Here is an 8,434-nt window from a genome sequence, read left to right on the forward strand (position 1 = left end):
GGAAAAGGCTGAGAAGCCTGACTATCTACCAGATCCTGCCGGGGCACAAGATCGTAGCTGAGGTAACAAGCTAAACGTCGAAGTCCACGCGGTACTACTAGCGAGACCGAAATCTCTCTGCAAAACATAAAATAGGCAAACGTGAGTACAAATGTACCCAGCAAGACTTACATCAGAACTAACTACATATGCATCATTATCAACAAAGGGGATGGTGGGGTTTAACTGCAGCAAGCCAGCTTTGACTCGGTGGCTATCCTGAACTACGACTGCAATGTAACTCTTTTGAGGTGGCGCACACGAGTCCACATATTCACCATATCAATACACCACTATGGATCCGCTCCCGGCTCCCTACGAGAACGCCATCCATAGCACTCACGCTTATCTTGCATATTTTAGAGTATCCACTTTCACTTGTCTATGAACTGATATAAGCAACCCAGAAGTCCTTTTCCGCGGACACGGCTATTCGAATAGATGATGTTAACCCTGCAGGGGTGTACTTCTTCATACATGTTTCCACCACTTAGCGTCTGCACACGACATGTGCTCGGTAGACTTCAAGCGAAAGCCGACATGGGTGTAGACCACGACCTACCAAAACACTCAAGTCTCTAGTCCAGGTTTATCGCCTATTCGGGTTCCATCCATGAGGAGATCCAGCCGGAGTTTCGCTCACAGCCCCAAACGATGTGAACAGTGTTCCCGAGATACCAAACGGGCATCCGGTACACCGTGCCACGTACCTACCGCATCACAGCCCACCCCTACGGTCAGCGCTGTCCACGGCCTCCAGTAAGCTACAAACACCAGAAACTACTTGCAACTCCTGGACAGAGGACTAGGGTGAATAAGAAGTCGAGCGGGGTCATATTTCAGGGCCCAATGCATGGTAGTAGCTGAATCATGGATCACAAACACAGAACTCAATTCCTAAGGACGGCTTCAATGAGACAACCCACCATGTACTCCTACATGGCCTCTCACCGACACCTTTTACCAAATCGTGTTCACACACTTAGCTCACACACAGTAGGACATGTTCACACACCTCTGATTCATCCCCGATGAATCAGACCTGACTCAACTCTAAGCAGTAGCAGGCATGACAAACAAACATGAATGAGTAGGCACAACAGGGCTCAAACAACTCCTACTCATGCTAGTGGGTTTTATCTATTTACTGTGGCAATGACAGGTCATGCAAAGGATAAAGGGGTTCAGCTACCGCAGCAAGTAACAGATGAATCGATGTTGTCCTAATGCAGTAAAAGAGAGCAGGAGCGAGAGAGTGGGATTTTATCGGAATGAACAAGGGGGTTTTGCTTGCCTGGCACTTCTGAAGATAACATTGAGTCTTCATCAGTGTCAATGATCACATTGTCGGTACAACATCTACCGAGGGAGAACAACACCGGCAAACACAGAAGAAACACGATCAATGCAATGCACAATATGATGCATGCTATGACATGGCAATATGAATGTGTTTTGGGCTAATGCATCTAGCAACAAATTAAATGGGGTTGGTTTGAATACAAGATTCAAATTCAAACTATATATGTGATTATTTAAATGCCCTTTGTATGATTTGTGCTAAACAGCATCTATAAGTTGTTCTAACATGCATGAAAATGGTACAGATGGATTCCTTGAATTTTTCTGATAATTTTTCATATATAACTTATTTAATTTGGAGTTATGGTTAATTTTCTATGATTTATTGAAGTTTTAGCTATTTCCGAAATTCCTGAAATAATAATAAATCCAGAAATGATTATGGCGTCAGCACCACGTCACAGTGACGTCAGCAGGGTCAACTGGGCGCCCCAGGTCAAACCTGACGTGTGGGGGCCACACGTCAGTGACACAGGAGCTAATCCCGGTCAAACCCAGCGCTGACTGGGGTTTGACCAGGGGTGGGGCCACTGTCAGTGGCTGTGGGGGTGTTTAGCATGGTCATTATGCTAACTAAATCAGCGCCACGTCAGCTGCCGGCGTTTAACCGCCGGCAACCTCAGATCGCGGCGGCGTCCGCGTCGGGTTTGCGCTACAGGGCACCGTTTTACTCGTGGTTTGCGGCTACGGCTAGCTGGCAAAGCAGCGCATCTAATGGAGTGAACGGGAGGAGCTGGGGTGGCCTGAGTCGACGGCGGCGAGCTCCAAGGCGGCGGCCGGAGTTCGGGCACCTGCGGGTTTGGCGTTGTGGTGCTCGGGAGGGGAAGCTGGTGGGTTCTACGTGCTCCTAGTGAGGTTTGGAGCACGGTGGTGTGCCCGGCTTTGAGCCACGGTGGCTCTGGCCACGACGGTGACGAGGCACGACGGCGGCGAGCTCTCGGGTCCGCGGAAGCAATGGCTAGAGCGGCCAAACGACATGGGAAGAAGAGGGGAACGGTTCAGCGGCTCATCGCGAGTCCAACGAGCGCAAGGGCGAGGCGGGGGACGCTCTGTGGGCGGCGAATCAAGCGACGACGGCCGTCGGTGCAGAGGAAGAAGATGGCGTCGGTGACGGTGCTCCAGGGCGTCCGTCGTCTTGTGGCTCCGTGGTAGGGACGGGGACGTCACGGCGGAGCTCGGGGGCGCGTCGGAGAGGCGAGGGAGGACCTGTGGCCGCGGTGGTTCTAGTCGGCGGCGATGGCTGCGTTCGGGTTCGGGCGAGAGAGAAGGAGCAGAGGGGCGGAGCCTCGAGGAAGAGTGAGAGGGGTCCGAGGGGGTGGCGTGGCGCACCTAGCGACGTCCAGGAGCAAGCGGCAAGCATGAGGTGGCCGGCGCGTGCGCGCGCGCGTCGGGCACACGCCCTCCTGCCTACTGGCAGGAGGTTGAAGACGGTGGTGACTGCGGTGGGCTGGGCCGCACAGTGCTGGACCAGCACAGGAGCTGGGCCGGCTCTGGTGGGCTGCACGGGTGAGGCCAGGTAACTTCCTTCTCTCTCTCTCTTTTATTTCTATTTCAGTTCTGTTTTCTTTTATTTAATCTGTTTTGCCACTGTTTTGAATTTAAAAATAATTTAAACAATGCCAAAAACTCCTCTGAAAATATTTATGCTGCTTAATGGACTTTTCCAAAAGCACATAAAATGTTTCAGGGTATTTGGAAATATATTCTATACAAGTTATGAATATAGTTCCAAATGCAAATAAAGTAATGATTTAAATTCAGTGCTCAAAATATTCCTCAAAAATGTTCATTATTTTTGGTTTGGTGCAAAACCCTTGCCAAAATATAACCAACATTATTTAAGGCCATTTTGAAAACATTGAATGCATTTACCAGGGTTCTTTGCCCCTCTTTTATTTTAAGTTTTTGAGGCTTCCAAAATTCCTCAGTTCAAGTTTCAGAAATTTAAATATGATGCCTGGATGAAGATGCAACTATTTACAAACAATATTCTAGGGCTGTGACAACTCACCCCCACTAAACAAAAATCTCGTCCCGAGATTCAAGTGTAGGGTAAGGTGAAGGGGGAACGCAAACTAGCACAATCTTCACGATCTAGTTGCACTTCAAATGGACGTTGATTCGTTCACCATCATTGTCTCGAAGTCTTTCTCTGAGAACTCCAACTAACATGACAACGAGAGGAAAAGAGAGACCCTAAAAGAATGGTTCTTCTCGAAGGTCGAACAACTCAGGATTAACTCACGGAATGAGACATAGCAACATCTCTCGAGCTGAGAGGCGAAGCACACATCCATAGGAATGGAGTGAAGCAGATGACGAAGGTTCACTAGGTAGACAACAATTTCACGCTTAAGAAGGCGGTAATCGATTGTCAACGTAGCGAGGAGTTGAGTTGCCATGATACCACAACGAGACATCTTAGGGATGGTGACTCGTAGATATATCCCCTTAAGTGGCAAGAAGAATTACCTTTGATTCAGAGATCATTGAAACTCTTTAAACCAGCCTAAGGCAATTCTCGAGCGATCGTTTGGAGGGGGTCGGTAGAATGGCATACTCGGACTTGGATGATGTGGATTACCTTGTTGAAGACAACGTAATGGATGAATTTGCTTGCCACCGGAAATGGAAGAGACCCATGGTAGAATGGCACATTGGCGGTGCAAGCTAGGAACAAAATGCAAATGCTAGGAATGATTCTGGTAACTGGGGAAGAACCCAACAATAAAGAGTGAATTCACTGTTGGAGTGGTTATAGCATAACCGACGAGACTAGGAGCAATCCCGGTTAGTGCCGGCGATAATACCTAGCACTTGTGCGTGCTTTCAAGAACTTGAGCAATTCCATAATCATCAAGGTTTTACCAACATCCGTGTCAAGGGTCCGGTAACACAACTTACTACCATGATGAATGGTGATGGAGGATGCAGATGCAAAGGAAGATAACACCTTCTCAGATTTCACCCTTGGCGAGGCCAAGGAAACAAAATCTGGATGATCGACCGAGAGACACTTAGCACTCCGCTTCTAATGTTCTCCTTGATGTGCTAGTGTAACCCACTCATAGATATGGTTTGATATCTAGAACATCAAGTAAAATGGTCGGACTTCGGAATCTCAGAAATCCATAGGGGCAACTAGGGAGTAAATCCTACGAAATCCCTATGGGGGGGTGGCCAACTTCCTCAAACAAGATACTATAATAATAGGTCTACCGGATGGGTGTGTTGGCCACGACATCCACCTTACCGGTTATCGAGAGACTAATATTATAGTTCTTAGGGAAATGTTCCAACCATCATATCTGCCTGAGATTCAGCTCTGGTTGGTGTTAGGATATTCCAGGCTCATCGAGTCTTAGGAAGAAAAATGAAAGTTTGCAACACAAATCGACGAGATGACGTTGCGGGATTCTCGGGAGATGAACTACGATAGCAAGCTCCAAAACATGAGCTGGTTCTGCTATAAACATGTGAACACGTTGTCCCAGACAAGCATGCCCACATGGTAGTCTTACAATAAAACACTACCGAGTTCTGGTTGGGAACCATCAGCGAGGATATCGAAGTTCTTTCATAAGTCCGGATTAGCTCTTATGAAGATACTCCTTCTCCTTGAACAAATCAGTCAGTGGCTTGGTGTGCTAGGATACACATATGGAATGAAGGTTGCAAGTCTCCAGACCACAGAATACTTCGCACGTGTGCATGACTGACTTGCGATGATTCCAGAGGAAGCAACATTGACTTTCTCGAGTCCACGGCGGCAACTTGCATCAAATGCACATGAACTAGAGGAAGTCACTTCTTACATCGGAACATATGCTTCATGAGCTAGCATGAACAAATGCTTTCAAAAGTTTCCAACACTAGCTTAATGTTCAGCAAAATTATGGGGAAGACAAGGATGTTGTCAATGGGCACAACAACAATTCATCTGGGTTTCCTTTTAAAAGGAATTCCATAGTTAAGTGAACAAGTGATAGCATTGGTCAGACCCAAAAGATATAATGGTGTATGCTCGAGGGATCAACCACGAGTAAGACAACATTACGAATATCGTTGGTTCTGGTCTGATTGGATCATAGCCCATACTCAATCAAAGGTTTGGGTAAGATAATAGATCCAACAATTGTTCACGAGGACCAATTGATGAAGATATCATCTTTCTTCAACACACACACAAAAAGACATCCCTTAACATGAACTAAGTCGGACAAGCTTTTATCTTCCAACTCTCCAAGTTGTTGTTTAGCTTATCCAACTAGCTCAGGGTATCCAACACGGATTCTTGGAGAAGGGGTGGTTTACAGGAATAAACCAACTTGATCACGAACTCAACATAGCGGTCAGGTGACAACCTGGTAATACTTCTGAGAAGATATTTAGAAATCACGAACCACCGGTATGTTACTAAGCTCGAGAACAATCTCGCTTTTGAGGGCAAGACGATATGATCAAATGAGTGAGGACTTGACAAGATCCTAACTCATCAATCGAAGGGTGCACCGAAATAAGAACTAGATAGCACGATCAGTCTTAGGGTGACGATTCAATAATCAATACGCTAAGAATGAGGTTATCGTCCATTTAACTACCAAGCAACAGAGTTGCTAGCAGTATTGATTTCACACGCCACGATTCACTTGTCGGCATTCTGGTTACAATAACACAGGAACCGAGGAATGAACAATGATGGCAAGAAGTATCACTGTACCAAGAGTTCATAGGATGGTGTGCAATTCCTATAACAATCCCGATATAAAGATGGTAATACTTCAGGGTAGAACAGAATCAAAAGCTGGGCTGGCATTTTGATCTGCGGAGCATGACTACCTTGACCCAATCCTAGATATGGATGAGGTACTGGAGTTCATTTCTCCTAGTCATTCTGGAATAGAATGGCTTGATGGACCACAAGAGTAATAGGTATCGATGAACGATTGCACGCATACTCTTGGCTATCAATTGATAGACGAAGGTCAGTAGACAGCTAAAGAGGGACAACTCAAAGGAACATATAACTTTCTGAGTTGTGGATGCATAGATTAGTATGTCGAACCAAGTTCAACAAGTTTCTTCCGAATAACCCATGCAGAAAAGTAGAACTGGCAGGGTCACAATATATAATGGAGAACTCATCGAGAGCACTCTTGTTGTCATCTTTTGGTTCAGAAGAACTTCTGCCAAGAATGGTTCATGGTAATTGGAAGAAGGATGTACCACGAACCTCGAGAACTATCGCAAAGTTACTAATATCCTAAAGGAACTAGCAACACTATCAACATGAAGTAAGTAGAGTGAATCTCGGTTCAAGAACCCAGGAACAGAATACCTACTACTAAGTGGCATCACGGGATGCTTCCGAGGATAAAGGCCAGAATCATCACACTAGGACACAAATCATGGCTAAATTACTAGATGATCCCCTAAGACACCTAGGGTCATAATACCAGCTCCAACATATATGTCAAGGCAATAAAGTACCTCAACTCACCGATTAGTGTGGTTAATCTGGCCCAAAGGAACATCGAAACGGGAGGAAGGAATTGCAAGTTGCTTCAAACTATTTAGAAACCTGGGATGACTCGGACAGCATAACGGCTGTAAATGCTCAAAAAAGATTTGAGACATTCACAAAAATGGTGGCATAACCACTCAGAAGCACAATATCAAGGTTTCGAGATCAACAATTAACATACGGAAGTAGTAGAAACTGAACTCAAGCTTAAATCCAACAATCTTATAAGTCCACTGATTAGTAACACGTGATCCTAATAGAAAGAAGGGATAGCCTAGTTCTTAATCCCCGTAGAAGAGAAGATGATGACTCATATCAGAAGGCCATGAGGTATAAGGAGTAAAAAGAGCCTTACGTTCCATCCCACAATCAATTCCCTTATATAACTAAGAATTTCTAGACTCAACTTCGACCAGTTTGGCTTGGTAATCCTACAGGCAGTCAAGCTCTGATACCAACGCTGTCAGGACCCCGACTCAATGCCACATCGATCTAGCATGTAACACCTCATATCACTTTGCGGCCTCACGCTCGGTATTCCCACGGGTGTCGCCTTACCTTTGCCCGGGACCGTTTGCGCCTTTTGGCACACGTATATGACAGTGTCGCTAGCATCCATATGATAAGGAGCCCGGGCTGACATGGCTAGTCGTAAACCCAAAGTGGCACAGACTTACAGGGACAGGCATTCATGACCCAGCATCGAACGTGTCGGTCATCAGCGGGTGAATCCAGGCTGTAGCACTGGGCTAGCAGGACTCCGGTGAACCGGCCTGTAGCGGGCTAACAGGACTCCGATATTCATCGCGTGACATTTCCCCGAAGGGACAGACACAGGAACGAAGAAGGACACATGCCAGCCAGCCTAAGTGTTCCGGAACAGTAGCAAGCTACCATGGCTCGGTGGAAACACTAGGAGACATTTCCCGGTAAGAGAGGCTACTAAAGATAAACAACTAGATGGTCAGATCCCACACATACCAAGCATTTCAATAGCATACACACAATATGCTCGATATGTGCAAATACAACATGGCATCACAACATGACTCTACGACTCAAGTAATTTATTCAATAGGCTCCGAGGAGCGAGATATTACAAACATGGGTCTCATGACCCAACAATCAGAGCATACAAGTCAAAGCACAAGCGGAAGCTATCATGTCTGGGTACAGACACCTATAACTGGAAAAGGCTGAGAAGCCTGACTATCTACCAGATCCTGCCGGGGCACAAGATCGTAGCTGAGGTAACAAGCTAAACGTCGAAGTCCACGCGGTACTACTAGCGAGACCGAAATCTCTCTGCAAAACATAAAATAGGCAAACGTGAGTACAAATGTACCCAGCAAGACTTACATCAGAACTAACTACATATGCATCATTATCAACAAAGGGGATGGTGGGGTTTAACTGCAGCAAGCCAGCTTTGACTCGGTGGCTACCCTGAACTACGACTGCAATGTAACTCTTTTGAGGTGGCGCACACGAGTCCACATATTCACCATA

The sequence above is a fragment of the Triticum dicoccoides genome, chromosome 3A (assembly GCF_002162155.2).
Source record: "Triticum dicoccoides isolate Atlit2015 ecotype Zavitan chromosome 3A, WEW_v2.0, whole genome shotgun sequence".
Taxonomy (NCBI): Eukaryota; Viridiplantae; Streptophyta; class Magnoliopsida; order Poales; family Poaceae; genus Triticum; species Triticum dicoccoides.